Here is a 19,368-nt window from a genome sequence, read left to right as displayed (position 1 = left end):
CACAAAGAGGCTTGCAAACTTGCAATGCTGCATTGTAGCATGACAAGTTATGTGAGAAGATTTTTTTAAACGAGGCAGAATAGAGAGTTTTTTCCTCTTAGATGTGGAAACCACATTTTTCAGAGGTACTCAACATCCATTTAATTTTTATTGATTGATTAGGACAGCAGCACTAGTTTCATGTGTGTAATCCTTATTCCTCAGCAACTCGTCCTTTATTCACCACTTAGCAATAAATATCTTAATGTCTGTGATTTTTTCTTTCTGAAAGACTTCGGTGCTTTTTTTTCCACTTTTCCTATTAAATAAACAAATTAATAATTTGCTATGTTTTTATAATGTATCTTCTAGGATTAAACAACACTGAGCAAATCACTGTGCCATTATAGGACAGAAAGAATACATAATAGTATGCCCATTCTGAATTAGTTTTATTGTTAATTCAAAAAGAAAATAATCTACTCATAATAAACAATTTAAAACTTTTTCTACCTTAGCTTCCAGAGCTTGTTCCTGTCCTGTCGGAGCAATGAGATAGTAGAAAATATCTTTGAGACAGACCTTACTGCTGCTACCTGGTCAATTTAACTGTGAGAAGCTAGACGTTCTGCAAAAGCGGGTTAAGTCGTAGTTGGTAACCCCCAGAGCCTGATAATTGACCCTTGATTTTAGTTTTTAGCTTGTTATTGTCAGGATAAAATTTTAAGGAGGTGCTTTGTTCACTTTATAACAGAGATAGCACCTCCATCACTTGAGACTGAGGCCTCTTTCAGAGCGCTCTCCAATACCCTGTAATATTCCATCACATTAAGTTTTCACTGTCTTATTGCAGAAGTGTTTGCTGTGCGCTGTCAGCTCCTGTTAAAATAACTCCCCTAGAGATGTGGGCTAGTGTGTCATCCTGTCTGAAAACCCTCTTCTCCCAAACCCTGACTGGGAAAGGACACAACTTTGAGCATACCTAGGGCATTGCATCTTCAAAGAGCAGAATATGCTGCTGTGGTCAGAAGCACCTCCTTTCCTGCTTGCCTCTCTGCTCATCTAGGACACCGTTTTCGATTACTTTTTATAGTAGAGAGCCTCTCTTATGCCAGTCTTTCAAGGGTATAAAAAGAGTTCAGCTCCCCCACCACCACTGCGACCAAATGCATGCTTAGATAGAGACAGAACATAATCACAGATTTATGTATTTGTTCTTTTAACATGTTAATTTTTTATTAGTGGTGCACAAGAAGGTGATTTTTCTGTGTCCCTCTGCAGATTTATTCTAGTCTCCAGATTCCAATGATAGTGTCTAAGTATACTTGATGGTGCGCTGTTGGGTTGGGTTGCTTGCCCCCCCCTCCCCCAACAATGAGATCAGTTCTCTGAGTGAAACTGCGAACCACATTAGGGCAAGAGAAGCAATTTACTGCTGCTGAATACATTTACTGAGCGTAGTTTCCCTCATCTTGTCAGCTTGTCAGTCTGGAGGCATCCATAAACCTGTGACAGCTTCAGAAGACGAACTCCGGCAGCAAGCTGTCAGGGTGCCAGGCGCTGCTGGATGTGGGCTCCCTTCCTCCCCTCTCCCCCCTTGCCCTCCCTCTGCCCGCCTGCCGCTCTTCTCCCTCTCCCTCCTCTTCTCCCCTGCTCCCCGCCTCCCTCTACCTTATTGATGTGGGTTTAGGTGCTGCTGTTCTCCCTGGCAGTACCTTTTTGGTTTCCTCCTTGATCCTCTTGCCACTGGAACAAAAGGAGAAGGGGCTGCCCGTGGTGCAGCACCTGCCCCTGCAGCCTGGGGAGCGAAGGGGAGGGAAGCGGGGCGCTCTGCATCCCCGTCTGCCTGCGCCGGCAGTGAGATAGTTCAGTCACTTCGCTAGAAATGCCTTTGAACTGCTGCCAGATCCCATTGTCTGCCGTGCAAATGGAGTTCAACGCCCTGCCGTGATTAGATGCAGTGTGTAAGAGGAGGAAGGAATGGAGCTGTATCCCCACCCTGAAGGAGCATCTCAAATCTGCCATGTGCCATGATATGAATATTGGACCGTGCTTCTCTCTGCCTTCCTCTGCACACCGTCTTCCTTACTTTCCTCTCATTGTTCCTGGGATTTCAGGGAGTGACGTGGAAGCTTTCCAGAGAGGAGCTGCAAGGCAAGATAGTTTCTGGGGAGAAGAGGGCTGTGCTTTTGGACTGGTTATGTGGGACTGTGCTTTGCCCACCACCCACCTGTAGCCACAGTATGATATACCAGCAAGTGGTTAATGGTTCTTCTGCTCAGCAGTGATGTGCTCTTTTTTAGCATGAATTTATTTACATTTTTCCATTTGTCTGCACTTAAAATTCCAGCATCCTTAGGTTCACAAAATGATCTGAGGCATTTTGGCAACACTGAGTGAAGGGAAGGCAGCCACTGCTGCTAATAATGGTTCAGCCATCTACCAACTGTGCAGCCCAGCTGCCCTTCTCCAGAAAGGCCAGCTCACTTTACATATGATTTTTTTGAAGAACAGCTCTCAGGCTTTCTTGCTTTCCCTTTGGCTTCATGTCTTTCCTTGGCTTGCTGACTCTCAGACCCCTTTTGAGAGAGTAACTTGAAGATTTCACTTTTAAAGGTAGGAATTTGAATCTTTGTGCTTACCTTTGCTATTCCTTATCTAATTGTTACCTAGGCTGTTACAAGAAAACATCATTTTCTTTCATGCTTTGTTATTTGACTGCTTGTTAACCAGTCATCATCTGCAAGGACAGTGGTTTGAGAGAAGGATGGAGGAACTGCTCTTCAGTCACTGTATTAGGCAGTGCACTAAGTGGAGCTGGCAGGGCTTGTATCTCGCACTGGTATGCCTGCTACGTTCCTTGCTCATTAAGCTCTTTGTTAGTTCCTTCTCCTTCTCTTCCCTCTGCTCTCCCTTTCCCTCCCTGATAGGATGTCTCTACATCTAACCTTGCTGCTGGGTTAAATTCAAGTTCTGAAATGTGGTGGAGGAGGATGAAATCTGCCCTGTGAGGAGCTGGTGGCTCACGAATGCACTTGAATAGTACAGGGAAGCTGGTTAGAGCTGCACGCCTTCGCCGAGGCTACTGCTCACGCTGCACAATAAATAGATACTCCCTTGACCCTTTGTAATCACTTTATGTCTTGGGTGCCTGATGGGAAGATGAAGAGATATCAGCAATATTGGTAACTGATGAAATCATTGTAAAGATTAGAGCCATTACAGATAGAAAAAATTAAAAATCAGATGATGTCTTGTATGTTCCCTGAGGACTAATACAACTGCATTTTCTAGTGGTTTTTCACACAGCTATCCAAATTCTCATTTGCATCTCAAGAGCAAAGCTAGTTGTGCTAAGTTAATATTTAGCAACTTGAAAGCTTAGAAATTTAAATTTTTAAAGATATTCTTTTTCCTTTCACCGCAAACAGGAAGACTCTTTGGTTAACAATGTGTTTGGTTTTCAGTTTTAGTTCCTTGGGAAATAAGATTCACTTGGAACACTGAGGATTTTCTGGTCATTATGAAATTTCTCGATCCTCAAACTGAGATGTAGCTGCCATTCTCCTGGTCAGGCCACATTGAACAGAATTCGCACCTTTAAAAATGTTCTTTAATTAGCCAATCAAGTTCATGCTGATAGTATGGATGCTTCTGCAATGTGGCCAAACACTGCAGGATGTAGGAAGCAAGAGCTTGGCTTGGAGCACCGACCAGAAACTTCTCACAGGGCCTCTTCTCTTAAGGGTCTCAGTGTTATCCTCTTACCGTAATGAATGTAGTCAGATGGTTAGGCTGCTTTGTAAGTAAGCAGGTAGATGTAGCTCCTGCTGTCTAAAACCTTCCCTCTACAATGTGGCTATATGGAAGAGAAGACACAATTTTCAATTCCCTTCTCTGCCCTCCCATTTCACTCCCCAGCTTCAGCTATTAAAGGATGAGGGGTGGTGGTGGTTTCTTCTTAAGTGATGTCATATGTTTCGGGTTAGCTAAAATTGCAGTGAAATTTTTTCCATATTGTATTAGGGTCCAGCCTTTCTGTAGGCCATTCAATTCAAGAATCCCAAATAGATAGTGAAAAGGTATATGTTGGTTAAACACTCCTGTGTTAAACCAACAGAGCTGAAGTAACCTGTCAAAGGTGACCTGCTGATAACTCCTGCAATCTTGGGTCTTGCCTCACTGCTGGAATCAGACAGCCTCCTTATGTGGCTTTTCTGCTTCAATGATTTGAAAGAAATTACTAAAAACCCCACAAATGATCTTTCAATAAAAATGTTCTGTATTGTTTTAAACCATCCGGAAATGATGTATCAAGTCTGTTCACCTTAGATGAAGTATAATGAAAAGTCGTTAACCCCCCTGCTGTCCTTCATTGTGAAACAACCATTTTATGCGCTCAGTAAAATGTTACAGCGTATCGGAGGCATTTTGTGAGTGGATGCAGCCATTTGCCTGAAACCACAATTAAGGTCCAGTTGCACGAGCTCCTGTTCAGCCTAGTGTTACCGCTTCAATATGTATAGATGTGTCTCTGTTGTCATACCTCATTCCACACAGCTGGACCCTGCTGAAGTTTTCTTCTAGCAGGCTGAAGTGCCACCTGTAGCGCAGAGCTGGAGTGGAGCGAGTACTTGAGTAGTTGCCACTCTGTGGGGTGCCTGTTTTCTCATGCTTCATGATGGAGTCACCTAGTGCGGTAAAAGCACTGAGGTGTGTTTGAAAGCTGGGAACCTCATTTTAGTCTTTGAAACACTCTAAGGAAGGTGATGGATTCAATAAGCTTGTTTCAAAAGAGGCAATTGGTAGTGCTCATTTATAAAAAATGTTGCTGGGTTGCTGGAAAATAGGAGGGGGGAAGAGGTTGAGAAGTAAAGTCTGCAAACTAAGCCTGCTTGCACACATTAGGATGAGCCCAGGCATGAAGCGAAAGGAAAACTCAGAGCTCTTCATTATCTAATACGCCCTTAGGGCAATAACAAACTCACTAAAGAGCCAGCAAGCCAGGCACAGGGGCTGGAGGAGAGAGAGCACGCATTGTTCTTGGAATATGGCTGGTGCTGGAGTCTTTCACCGCAAATTTGAAGCCACCTTTAATGCAAAATATTCCTCAAAGGGATTTGCTTTTGTTGCTTACCATTTCAAGAGCTGCTTTCAATCCAGTGTGATGCCTTCTTCCGAACAAAGGGTTGTAAAGTTAGGTATCATACAACAAAAGAAGCATAATCGTGCTGTTTCATACCCCCATTTGTGAGCTGAGTTTATGCAGAGTCCCTCCTTTTGGGAACTAAAAAAGACCAAATGGAGAACTTCACCTCTCTCTGCTTTAGCGTGTTGTAGCTTTTCAGCCTTTCTGTGGTGCTTAGTGGCCACTCCATGTTGAGTGCTTCATTTCAGAGTAAGTAATCATTTTTATACTGAAAATTCAAGTGCAGAATAGACTTCTGTAAAGGCCAAATGTTTTTCCTGGGGCAGGGGGGTGGGAGAGCACATGACGCAGACCTCCAGTGTACAGTTGTTCTGCTTTGGATTTCTATAAGGAGTGGGGGATAGAAGTTAAGGTGTCTCTTCTGAGGTGGTAGGGTAGTTAGGGGTAGGATTTGTGGTGTTTGTTCAGCCTGCATACATTAAATTGTTTGATTGACATTAGTCTGTTTAGGATCGTGAAGGAAAATGAAAGGAAGGAAGTCCTCTACTTTTTTCTCTAAAAAAGTAGAGGACTCAAATATCTCCTTTTATTTGCGTTCCTAGCATTTGCAGAATCCAAGGTGATTCTTCATATAAGCAACTTGACCTAAAATAAATTCATTCTCACCCTTCTTCTCAATGAATTAAATGCCATTGCCAGTAGTTTAATCTCTGAGGTGGCCCTTGCTGAATGAGTGTGGTTCCCCTGTTTGATGCAAATAGCAGCAGCAAAGAAAAATAAACACATGAGAGCCTGGCAAATGCAGTGGAGAGGAAGAGAATTTACACCCTTTCCATGGAGCAACCTCTATGCTATCAGCAAACCAAGCTGAGTTACGATCCTTCTGCTAATTGAGAACTGCTAGAGGATTTTTCACCTTCTGTCTGTCTCAAATCTCGTTCTCTAGAGTGTTTGCAGTGGAGCAGTGAGTGGTGGCAGTCCCACCCTTATCGCCGTTTTGAAGTTTGTGTTTTACCCAGGTAATGTCAAGATACCAATTCATTCTGATACATTCACAAAGTGCTGTTGAGGCATCAGTGCTCAGCATCTTTGTGTAACGCGATTCTCATTTTACAGGTGGGGTTTGGGAAACCTGTAACCACGTCGTTAAAAGTTAAAAGTGGAATGAAGGGCTGAGCTCAGTCTTACTTTCAAATTCCCTAGCTTTTAGGATGATGTCTAGCTCCCTCCCAGAGGGTACATGAAGAGCTCTCGTTGTGTCAAAGATGGTCTTTGAACCTATTTCTGATGCTTGTGGACCAGTGCACAAAGGGCAAGTTGAAGATTGTAATATCCCACCTTGTCTCATCTCCCATGATAATGCTGCTCTTCCTTCTGCGCCTTCAGTAACTGTGTGAGGAGTGAAGGAAGCCAAAAAGGGCACTGAAATTTCCCTGGCAGCTCCCAGTGTTGCTCTCCTGAACACGGAGCCCTCACTTGTGATTCAGCTGTGGAGTCTTCCTCTCTGGATGCTCTGGAAAAGCAGTGTCTGGATAAGAGAACAAAATTGGGTCCTCAGTTGACAAGTGCAGAAATGAGTTAGAAAACAGTCAGCCTGTCTTAACTCTGGAGGAGCTGAATAAGGGCAGCATATGGCCTGATAACCCCTACACGCGCCCCTTGGCACTGCTTGGGTAGAGTTATCTGTTGGCACTGCTGCCAAGGGGCTGCTCCGCCGAGCAGAGGGACACCAGGGGTTGAAACTGAGAGCCGCGTCGGTGGGTTTCCTGGAGCTGGAGTGACCAATGAGTTTGTCAAACTGGCAGCCCTGTGTGGCCGAGGAGGAGAAGGATGTGCAGGTCTGCTCTCCTGGCTGGGGTGGGGGGGACACTGGTGAATTTGCACATTTGCCCGTGCCCCCCTCAGCTGAGGGGGGAGTCAGGCAGCGCAGCCAGCGCCTGGCGAGCACGGAGGAGGCTGGGTTGCATCCAGCGGCAGGCAGCTGCCCCGCCATGCTGCCAGGTCGTGTGAGATAAATTGGTTGGGAAAATACAGGCAGGCAAAGGGGAATATGGGCAAAAATAAGCATAAAAGCACCAGGGCAGGATTATTGCTACAGGTACCGAGATGTCAGCAGGTCCTTTGAATGCGCTTTCCGTTAACGCTTGCAATCACAGATGTTCTGCAAGCCACTTAGCACTTCACAGGAGAGTGAGGAGAAAGTCAAAGCATTTAAAATTATTGCAGAAACACTAACCCTGATTCATAATGAAGACTGAATTTTACAATTCAAGTAGAGGCTTCATTTCTTTGTTGTGTAAGAAAACAGAGCATGTCTTCCAAAAAGCTGTAATCTTTCTATTCCAGCTACCAAATTAATTATGTGAGAGTTAAGTAGACCAAATAATTAGAGTTCAAATTAATTTGTGTATTTAACTTTAAAATGAATGGCTAAAATTTTAAAAGATGTTTATCACGGTGTATTTTTTATGTAACGTAATTATACCTCTTCAAAGTTGCTGTCTAGCTAAAATTATTTAATTCTCATGTTTTGGCTACAGTGAAAAAGATAAGAAAATTCAGAGTTTGGATATTCAGACTGCCTTTGTTTTCCCCTTTGCAGCAATGTTGAGTAGAAAAAGAAGAAAAAAAATCGTGTCTGGAAGTATAGTGTTAATCTAATCTGGGGCTACTAAAAAGCATTAATTATTTAGTTATAGTCTTGCTGCAAAGTCGAGTTTGAATTACTTGAATGCTCTAAATGCGGTTGTTTCTCTCCCGTCACATCTGTCTGCAAGATTTTAGTGTTAAGTGATTTGAAAAGTATAAAGTATCTGTTACCTCACTGAGATCAATTAGCACATTTGTACTTGAGATTTCAACATTAATGATGAAATTTCAGCTTTTATAATACTTTATTGTGGGTATTCTTTAATGTAGGTAATCTACGCTGTCAGCTAGCTAATACCACTTGTGTCCCTGTATGGGAAATGGTTTACAATCGAAAGGGAAGAAAGTACTGTAAGAATGTAGTTGAGGCCACTTTCCTGCCTAATGCAGTCCCTGCCGCCTTTTGCTCCCAAATGCTTCTCTCTGGACCAAGGGAAAGAATGAATGCAGGTGGACAGTACTGGCAAGAGTATTAGAATTCCACAACCAAACCAGCAGTGACTTTAGTCAGGATATGGATGAAATCGTGCTGTGGTGTGTCCGGAATGTTGCAAGACACGGTGAATTTTAGCCTCGCAGACTCTATGAGCCCACCTCTGTCAGCATTAAATACATAAGCTATAAGCGTGCTAGCATATTTCTGCTGGAACTCCTCTTTGAGGATGAGCTCTTAAGCCTTTTAGACCCTGCTTCTTTTGATTATTAAAGAACCTATGTTTTTTTTAAAAGTAGGCAAGCTATACCAAATGTCTCAGGCAAATTCTGTCTTTAGGCACTACGTTTCTGCCTCCTTAAGCAATGTGAGCTGTCATTTTCTCCTACTCCCCTCTGACTCCTTGTGCACTCCTCCCCTTATCTCTTCCTCCTACTCTCAGCTTTGCATTTTGTTTCGTGCTGCCTCCTATTCCTGGAACAGTCTCCCAGTCTCTGCTGCCAAATCCTCCCTCCCTCTCTCTGCTCTTGCGAACCTGTTTCTTCCAGCAATCATTCCAAGTTGTTTACTTGACTAATTGTCTCTCTGTATGCTTTCTTTCCTATATCTGTTGTTCTGGATCATGTTTCTTAATGTGAGATAGTACCTATGGCAGGTTGAAGGAGCGTATTTGCCACTGTTTTGTTGAGCATTGTTTACATTAGCGCTCTGTACAATGATCAGTAATAAATTCCCCTTCCCATTTTGAGTGCAGGATTTTTCACTTAGCTCACTATTTTCTGTACGCTACTAAAGAGCAGCCATGTTTTATCTCAAGGTAATTGCTAGGCTATGGAAAATTAGTGTCTGTAGTACAGCAAGTGCCATCAGCTAGCCTGTCTGTATAGGCAAAGTTCAGCTGTGTTTATCAACTTGCATGAAGTGGTGGTAGAAAACACAGGGCTCGGGGCAAATCTGGTGGTGCTCAGTAATACTACTGCCATCGCACAGCTTCACTAGGGCGGGAATTGTGCCGTGGCTGTTATTTTCCTAGTGTGGACAAGCTTGCAGAAGCGTGCAGGAAGATGTATCTGCTTACTGTTTATAAAGCATTTCTGTGTCCTTGTTTGTGGAACGAGTCTTACCACAAAAAACATTGCAGAAAAGCAGAAAACACACCATATTTACGAAAACTACATGTTGGTAAGTGGTTATGTTGTTGTATGCAAGTGGTGGATCAACTCATTGGGCTTTATGGAGTGCATTTTATAGGCTAAATACCTTCTACCAGGCTAGACACAGAAGTGGGTTTTCTTTCCTACTGAAGACCTCGCCATACAGGCTGAGGCACGTTTCCACCTGGAGAGAATTTCTCTTTTCCGGCAGTTTTGTTCTTTCCATTTGAACTGAGACAAGGCAATCTGATCATCGATTTTTAAAAACAAGTTACAGGGCTTTTCTGGTTTCAGGTCAATTATTTGAACCAAGTTGAAGATTTATTGAGAAAGAAAAAGGAAACCTGAAAACATTACTGTTGCTTTAGACTAAGTTTCATAATTAACAGTGTTCTGAATACATCTATTTTCTTAAGTCTCACTTCTGATAATATCTGATCTTATATCTCACTGCTACGTGTGAAACAGAAATAGTTTCATAATTGTTTAATCCTATAGATACTTAAACAAGCTTGCAAAATGGCACACAAGACACTAACCCCATTAATTTTGACATGAAGGTTAGGCATATTTTTTTTTGACGTGAAGTTTAGGCATATTTTTTTCCATTATCAGTGACTAAAAGTGGACTTCAAAACTAAATTTCTTCACAGAGAAAACAATTTATTATCTCAAAACATAAATCATTTCCATGTTAATAATGAAAAAATGAATCGGATTTTCAGTAGGGGAATGCATTTTATTGGGAATTTTACTACCCGTAAATTTTGGAAAACAGTCTCCAAGATAATCGGGCACCTTGCAGTTTTCAGTACTCAGACCCTTTTGTTTTCAGCTGCAGTCCCTAATGGAGATGTACATTTTGCTCAAAATTCTTGAGCTTTCTTGACAAAACTTCAGTTTTATCCGAGGGTAGATTTGATTCCAAATATGGCAGCTTTTGTTCCTGAGTTTGTCTGTACTGTTAGTGAGGTCCTGGACTTATTCTGTATGAAGGAGCATTTTAAAGATGTAGCTTCATAGTAGAATAAAATTCTACTTATAATCAGTTGACTAATTAAAAAAGCAAGAATGTAGCACCCACTTTAGCAATTAAGTCTATTAAATGGGAGGAAGGTGAAGAAGTAGTGATGTGTAATTAGAGTACAGTTTAAAATGAATTAATATATTTGAGACAGGTCTTTTGAAATAAGTTTTATTTCTCCGTGTTGTTTGTATAAAACCAAGGTTTCTACAAAGGGGAACAGAAGGTACAGTGTTGAAATTCTTGTTCAAAAATGTCGTGAACGTGGCATAGTGTAAACTGTGGTGTGGAAATAAGCGTGCATTGGCTGTGTTGCTCTGATTTTGTAACAATTACAAACACAGATGGTTTGAGAGAAAGTTAAATAATTCCACCCACATTAAGACAGGGAAGTCTAACAATAGCCACAACTCTTTATCACCCTGTTTCTCTAGCAGACTCCATCCTGCTGTCACTTACACATCCTTCATGCATTGAAAACTAACTAGTGTGTGAAGCTGCTGCAGAGTCCATCAAGGCCATAAGGACCCCAGTAGGGTGGAGTTGCCCTGACCCACCATGCATGGGGTCTGCTTCCACTCTCCTCCTCCTCTGACACAGGCAGCATCCTCAGCAACAGTACCCAAAAGAGACAGATAGAGGTGGTCAGTGACAGCCACCAGGTTCAGCCTAGAATTCAGTGATCACCAGATGAGTCCATAGTCTTGAGGCAGGTCCAAAGTCAGGTCAGTGAAGCAGAGCATATTTGTAATGTAGTTCAGGTCATGGCTTGAGCGCAGGTACAGCTTGCAGGTCAGTAGGTAGAGGCTGGGCAGGGCGTTCAGAGGCTGTTGGTGTATGCAGGGCCGTGACAGTCTTCCTTACAGAGTCCCCCCTCAAGATCTATTTCTGCCATAACCATTGTGAAAAAACATGATGATTTTCATTGCACAGGTGCCCATGAAGGCTTAGTGAGGGCAGTAGAGAACTTTTTCTTTTTTTTTTCTTTTCTTGCATTTTTTCTTTTCTTGCAAAATCCAGGCTGCCAAACCACTGTCTCAGCCAGCCTGTGTAATCTCAATAGACCTCAAGTCATCCCTTTTCCACTCATTGCAGTCTTCTTCCCTTTGCTTGCTTTTACTCATTTTTGCCTTTGCTTGGACAGATTTACAGCTTGTTTATATCATTTTCCCCTCCTTCTTCTGTAGAGAGTGTCATGCACTGTGTTAAAAGCTGTCTTGCAGTAGCCAAGCAAGCAAAACTGTGAGTATTTTGTTTTCTGAGTCCAGGAGACTTACTTATTTCAATCACAGCAAGGTAATCGAGAACTGAATATTAGAAACTACAAAGACTGGTAGATATGCCATTATCTTTACGCTAGATGGACGTCTTTCAAATAGATGACCTCAGCTGAAGACAGGCAGGAGGGAGCTGCTGTACACAGCTGGGGAAAACGTTCTTTTACACGCCCAGCAAATTCTGACCCTGTGAATATTGGTGCAAATACACAAGAACAGGTAAGCACAAGAGCCTTTCCTGAGGTTTTATGCTTTGGTAGAGCATACTTACAGCTTTCTTCTGATGTCAGTTTGGACAAACTTTCAGTGTGACAGTATTAACCTGTTCCTTACTGTCATATGTTCCTAGACAAATTAGATTGGAAGATTAACTCCTATGTTACCTGACAGGTGGAAGCAATTAAATATACAAGATCAGCCTCTTGCTAATTGAGGTGAAATTTTTAAACTGTAGTTCAAAGGAAGAATGGTTAGGCTGCTTTCATAGCAACTGCAGATAAACTCTCATAATGTACATTTCCATATTAAGACACTTCAACTCTGACTGACACTGAGTTGTCATGGTTTTGCCACAGTTTGACTGTATTTCCCCGCTTGATTAAGTTACTTAAGAGAAGACAGCAGAGAAGACGTTTTGCTTTCTGCAGCAGGATCGTTTATCTGAATTGTGATAAGCAGGGTGCACGAGGGAATGGAAATTAGGTCCTTGTCCATATCTAATGCGGAAGGAACTGCATTTATTTCCTGTTCTCACAGTTGAGTTGAAGATGTTCTGCCATGATAGAGTATACTTGTTGATTCCCAATGTAAAGAGGAGGCTGAAGATGGTGTGTTCCCACCGTTTGGGATGACTAAGATATTCACTTCCCACCTGGGTGGGATTGGAGAGCAACTTGGGAGTGCCCTTGTGTGGCAGGCTGTGACCTGTGCTAACTCTGGTTCTCCATCCCACAGCTCCAAGTGGCTGGCTGCAGAAAGGAGCTGGTGTCTCACATTATCACCTGGTTTGGGAAGAGGGTAAGGGTCAGAGACCTGTGCAGCCCCAGAGCAGTTACATCCCCTCAGCTGGTGGAAAGCTCTGACTTCTGTGAGCACTTCCACTGCCACGATACTTGTAGTCTTTCCTTTTCATTCCAGCAAAGGTGTGCAGCTGCCAAGCTACATATTTTTATTAAGTAGGTAGCATCAGCAGCTGTTGAAGGCTGAATTTTTGTTTGATTGTTTTTTAAACAATTCTTCAGGTTCCTGATTTGCACATCTGATCTTTAGGCAGGCTGATAAACAAGACAACAACTGTTTTCCCTTCCCAAATTTTTCCTTTGCTGAGACAGTGAAACACGTAGAGGCTTGTGGTGCTGACATTCAACTTGAGGGAATACCTCCGTGTAAAAGTTTGAAATTCCCTTGCTTTTGAAAATGAGTCCGATCAGTTGTAATGACCCTAACCAGTAAGTGTTGTATGATGGGCAGAAGGCAGGGAGCTGAAAACCAGATTTCCTGGAAGCTCTTATAAGGAGGATCTTATACGATCTAAGGAGGATCTAGCTTTCAGAGGGAAAGATTGGTTTACATTGCTAGCAGGTAGTGCTGGGCTATGCCTCTGTCATTGGCACAGGAAGGACTAAACCTGTTGTTTCTTTTTTTGTACTGTAAAGGAATAAGAGAACAAAGATCTGCTGCACACTAGGTTGTCAATGGAAGGGGTATATCATGTCTCCCAACAGCAAGAACCTTGCAGGAATCATGGGATCCCTGTGCAGCACGCCCTGGAGCTGGCTTGGCAGCCTGAGCCGGCCTCTCCAAGATCTGTGCCTTCATGGTGCCTTCAAACCGCATTGCGCAGGCACAAGGGTAAATTCAAGCCTGTGGTTGGGTTTCCACCAGTCTGGGCTGAGAGGAGTTCATGTAGATCTGTTTTGCATGGACTGCACTTTGTTGCTCTTGCAGAAGGTGTGAAGTTACATACCTGTCTGGGGATGATAATACAAAAATAAAAATAATTATTACTTCATCGCATAGGTCTTCTCTTCTGTCAGACTGACACATTTCAAGTCTGCTGGCCAGCTGGCAGCTCGCCGGCGTACCGCAGCGTCTGTACCGAAGGAAGCCTGTCCCTGCATGGGGACTTGCCGCAGCAGAGCACAGCGCTGGCTGGAGGCGGCAAGCCTGTCTGTCGGAGCAGCATGGGCACCGGTAGTGTTTCTGGTCTCTTTGATCGGCGTTTTGTATTCGTTGGGCAGTCTCTCTGACTGGCGGTGGGTGCTAGCTGAAACACACGCCCAGAGCCCAAAAAATGAGCTGGGTTGGCAATGGCATTACAACGTGGCTGTAATTCCCACAGTATTTTTATTTTGTCCAATATGTAGAACACGACCAGCATTCATTCTCCTGAGGTTCTACTAATTGTTTTGCTGTGTGGCTCACTCTGCTCTGCTGACATTCCTTGCCAGGTTCCCCACCTTTGTGAGAGAAGGGGGGCTGTACCTGGAGGCCTAGCATACAGATACCACCCCAGACAAGGGAGGGGCTGTGGCGTCTCACAATGAAGTAGACTAATGAGGAATTTTGTGTCATGATGACACCATTAAAATGGAATGGGTTGGAAAATCAATCTGATTCCTTCTCTGATTACTGTGTAACTCAATTACTGCAGTCCCTCTGGGGCCCAAGGCAACAACCGTCTCTCAGGAAGTGCTGAAGAAAGACCTCTGAATTAGAGCTGTTGTGGACAAGGGCAAGATCCTGCTGCTGTGTGTTCCAGAAAGATGGGCTACAGTATGAATAATAAAAAGGGCTGGGGAAATGTACTCGTGACACTGTTTTTTAGGGTGGTAAGACCTTCTGTAGCTCAGCTAGGAGGGAGCTTGTATGATAGAAATTCTTGATAAAGGTGTCAGATGACACCCATTGTCTTCCATGTGCTTTGATATGAATGTACCAGCAGCCCCAAATACATATATTCTGGTCACTGGTTTTGGATAAGTGCTGCTCTTGATCGTTTGTGGTGATCCCCCGCAATAATTTCCAAGTGTTGGAAATATTGAGATAAGACGTTAAAACCACACAATTCCGATTGTTACCTTGCTTTCACATCACATTGGTTGCCATGTGGCTTAGCAGCTGATAATTCACAAAACGGTTTATGTTTCACATTAACACTGTATATCACTAGGAAACAGAATATCTAAGTTTTATAAAGCGTTTGTCTTAATGCTGGTGATTTGTGAGATAGCTGACCTTACAGCTGATGTTCTCTGATCTAGTGATGCTTTTCTGGCAGGATGGGAGCCTGCTGAGCCTGCGTCCTTGCACCGGCGAAACACTTCGTCCTTGCTGTGCGTTCTGACTGCCGCCTCCTGCAATTCGCACTCAGACAGTCCTGGCAGGAGTTTGGAATGGACCTTAATTTATCTATAAACCTGTTGGGCTTTTTTTGTGGTGTTAGATTCCAAGGAGTTTGATCTCAAAAGAAGACACAGGTATTTTCTTTTCCTTTAAGAGGGAGCAATTTTCAGTGTGATTTTTTTTTTTTTTTCTTTTCTTTCTCCGGTATAGATCTTTCTGGGCTTTGTGTTTTGGGTATAGGTGGTTTCTGACAGCTCTCTCACCTTTTAATACAAATTTTGGTTGGTATATTTGTTTTGTTGCTTTTTTTTCTTTTCATTTGAACCTAAACCAGCTGATGTGGTCCCCAAAGAGCTAAGTGCATACCGTGCCAGCTGGCATGCCCTCTGGCTGTGAAGCCTTGTTAAAGAGATCGGAGCTGACAGATTCTTGAGCAGCAATCTGATACAGGCCTTTTTTTTTTTTTTTTTAATTTGTTTTTTTGAGCTCACCCATGTAACAAATGGGGGCTTGTTTGGGAGCTTCGCTAGAGGCTTGAATGGAGTCATTGTTATGAAAACACTGCTGTGATTCAGAAGTGCCCAGCAAAGGGGGTTCCTCTCCCTCTTGCCCCTCAGCTGGGCACTGCAGGTGTGGCGGCCTAGCTTAAACTCTGGTTTCATCCTTATTCTACAGAAAAATCCAGTTGTCTTACGATTTTCATCTTTAAACTGATAACCAGGAAACTGAAGCTACAGCTCTTTGCAAAATAGAAACTCAGTTCAACACTAAAAATGAAGTTGGAGAGGTGAGTGTGAGGGTAACCAGGGAAGAAAAGTGTTTTCCAGGTTGATGTTTTGGGGGTAAAGAGTTGTGAAAGTAGTACAGTACTTTGCCGGGCTTTTGCACAGATCAGCATACTCTCGGTTTTCTTACTATTACCATGGTGTTTAGATTACAAATTCTACCCCAGAAACACTTGCTTGGAAATTTCTGCAGGCAGCGCATGGGCTCCTGAGCTTATAAGTCCCTCTTTACATTATCTTCTCCTACAAAAACAACTTCTTGTCTAATCCATGTTAAGATAGTGAGTCTTTGAATCCAAAATGGTGTAATTATTCTATTTTATCCAATGGGATTAAAAAGCAAAAGGATGTGAATTATTTGGGAAGCCACTGACTTGCAGTTCTCGGTCTTAGTCAAAATTGAGTATATATAAATCTAAGTGGAGTGTTTTGCATGAATTTGTTGCACAGGAGCAGAATGAAGACCACTTCTCATAGCAGCTGGCATGCACGGAGCTGTGCATATATTGTGTCTTACAGGGAATTCACCTCATAAAAAAGATACAGCATTTATTGTATGTTTCTGTCTAACTTCTCTCTGGCCTGCTGAATTCTGCCAGCTCCTGCCTCTGCAGTTCAATGCGACTTCGGAGCTCTAGTGCCGAGCACAAGGATGGTAACATCGGGGCTGTCCTTGCAGAGGCAGGGGGATGGGAAAGGCTTGCTGTGGAGGTGGAAAGGTTATTTTCCTGGTTGCTTTTGAAAGGTGGCACATGTTTTGGGGTACTATGCTGATACACTGGAACATGTATCAGTGGAACTGAACTCGACTTGAACTGGAATTACAAGCCATAACCTGCGGTCCATCCAGAGAGTCATGCATTCAAAATCAGCTGTCACTTCAGTAACAAAAAAAGGAAAAACTATCTGAATTCTGTTTTTTACATCTTCCCATAGTAACTTAGCCCCTTCCCTCCCTTGTCCTTTTTCCAATAAAAGTTTTAACTATGTAGAGACAGAACTGAAAGGTGATCAGTTGTCTGTGTTGAAGAAAACACAGCTTATTGTCGCTGACTGAGCTGGATTTCCAAAGCCAGCTCTGTCATTATAGAGGGCCATTTGGGAACAGAGACTCGATCTATTTGGAGTCTGGGGAGCAGAAATAATTTTTTTTTTTTTGAATCTTGAATCACCTGCTGCCTTGCAGTGTGACCTTCAATAATATTTGCTATGTCTCAGTTTCTGCAGTGGAAAATTATGACTGTAATATACTTTACGTTTACAGTCTACAGTTATTGTGAAGACTTCATTGGAGCTAAGGTTTCATTGTGTGCTACGCAAGCCAGTCCCTGCTCTGCTGAGCTTATAGCATAGAAGTTATTTGAGATAATACTTAATGATCATTATAAGGCTTGTGTAAAGAGCACTCTGATTCTTTTCCATCTGCTGTCACAAAGTTAGCAATATTATATCTCTTCATATAAAATCTGCTTGGGTTTTTTTTGTCTCTGCTTCAAGCTGCACCAGCAGTTTGGAAAACATCCTGGTGGGAGTCTTTAGAGTGGGACTTTTGGCCTCATCTGTGAACTGATGTTTTCCCTGACTCAGAAGGATTTTTTTCTGTTTAGTAATACACATTACAAAATAAGCATCTGTCTCACAAGTAATTTCTTTTCTGGTGGAGCTAGTTGTTAGAACCCTGACTTTACTATATAAAAAACTTATGTCTGTCTTAAACTCATGGACAAATTAGTCTTCTAATATTCTTTGTTTTATCAGAATAATAGCAACAAAAAGGGCCAAAAAATTGGAGGAATGGAGAAAAGATGAAGAACTGTTTGGGTAGTACTTTTTGTTATTCTTGCTCTTGTGCCTCCTGGTGTTGTGAGCTGTGCCAGTTGAGCAGGTGGTTAGAGGGATTGTACGTGGTGGAGCACATGGCTGCAGGAGTGTGGGTGTGTGAAGAAGAAAGGTTTTGAGAGAAAAAAAAATTAACTTTTACAGAGAGCTCATTTTGAGCATCGCTGCTGACTTGGTGAGCAACATCTGGCATTCATTCTTGCTCTGTGCTGGGAGGGGCAGTAGATGCTCCCCACAAATGTGCCTGTATCCCAAGTAATGCACACCTGGGGGGTGTTGCTGTAGGTAAGTCACACTTCTTGTAAGGGAGAGAAAACTACACAGTGATTTTATTTTATTTTTAAACCAAGGAACAATTTAGTTATTTTCCCTGGTGTTTATGTTTTAGATGGCTTGCTGTTTGTTGGCTTTGTTGAGCATTTTATTCTGGAAAAATAACAACATATGGTGAAATAGTCTGCTGTCATAAACACAAAGCGGGAGGTGAGAGAGCTTCGTAACAAGAAACTTTCACGTATTTGAGACCAACCCAAATTCATGTTGTGCTGTTGGTGATTTAAAACTGGCTTCATGCTCTTCAGTGGCATATGAGGGAAGGTGAGGAAGGTTTCAGGAGATGTTTGCTCTCCAACTGCCACTGAATCAATTGGCAGCAATTAAGTGTGCAGTGCGTGGGCAGACTGTGCCCCTTGGCTCTGTGATGCCTGAGGGATGATGCCTCTCAACAGCCAAGGTTTGAGAGCCCTGGAAAAACATGAGTTCCTAGGACAAGTGCGGCAGCTTCGTAGAGAGGGGAGGGAACCATGGAAATTGGGACCTGTGCAGCAAGAGAGCTGGTGGGAATTCGAAGCATCCTGCTGGGCTCAGGACAGCCGTATCCTGAGGGCCTAGGAAGTCACTGGCAAGGACTTGAATACATCCTCGTTGGTATGAGAACAGGACAAGACAGAGTGTGTGAGAGCTCTCTCCTCCTCTTGCTAATTTTGAAATATAGGCTGGAATAAAAGGGGGTTGAGTTTTCTGTTCAATGGCATAAAACGGAGTGGGGGAAGGCCAGGTACACCAGCTCTGTTTGCTGTAGTGTGTGAGAATCTCACCCAAGGCGAATGCTGAGTCCCTGTGCACTGTCAGGACCTTTCTTCCAAAGGTCGTTATGATTGCTCTGCCAAGCTCTTGCACAAATGGTGTGCGTCACTTCCCAGGAAACAGGTCTGCCTGCTGACAGGCGAGTGATGCTGCCCACCTAGCACCTGCTGATCCTGCCATTTCATCTGAAAACGGTTAAATACCATGAATCCATACTGAGAATTGACTTTTTCTTTTTAAATTGCAGGATGCAAAAAGAAGGTGCCATCATGTGAATGCGAAACAGCTCAATGAGAAACAGGACACCTGGGAAGACTGAGCTGAAACTGCTTGTGCACAGGATGACAGACTGATTTGCTGTTGGAGACGAGATTCGGGAAACCCCCCTCCTCCAAAAGACTTTCCTGAGTGAAAGGAGAGGAGCAGGAGGAAGCACACAGAAGAGCAATGGGAATTGAGGGCCATGGTTACTTGAGATAAATGGCAGATCCCTGGGAGTGTAGCCTTGTAGCCGTTTGCTTTAGCTTTGTCTCTCTCCGCAGCTGCTCTTTCTTTTTTGCAAGCTGCTGCTGGGTACTGCCACGGCAGCACTGGAGATTTCAAGAGCGACGTGGGTGCAGCGTGTGAGGAGGGGGTGGGCAGCCCGCC

The 19,368-nt window shown here is 43.2% G+C and overlaps 1 long non-coding RNA gene across 1 annotated transcript in view; it reads left to right on the top strand.

Annotated features, from left to right (window-relative positions):
• The window catches only part of LOC309674182, a 109,921-nt gene extending 94,783 nt beyond the window's left edge, over positions 1 to 15,138 (top strand). The window contains exon 5 of the long non-coding RNA XR_014269370.1: positions 14,946 to 15,138. This is a non-coding gene — a long non-coding RNA (uncharacterized lncRNA). The remainder of the gene's footprint in view (positions 1 to 14,945) is intronic.
• The last annotated feature ends 4,230 nt before the right edge of the window (positions 15,139 to 19,368 follow it).

The sequence above is a fragment of the Vanellus vanellus genome (assembly GCF_965231255.1).
Source record: "Vanellus vanellus genome assembly, chromosome: 7".
NCBI lineage: Eukaryota > Metazoa > Chordata > Aves > Charadriiformes > Charadriidae > Vanellus > Vanellus vanellus.
Note: the sequence above shows the minus strand (reverse complement) of the source record. Positions and strands in the feature narration are given on the sequence as shown.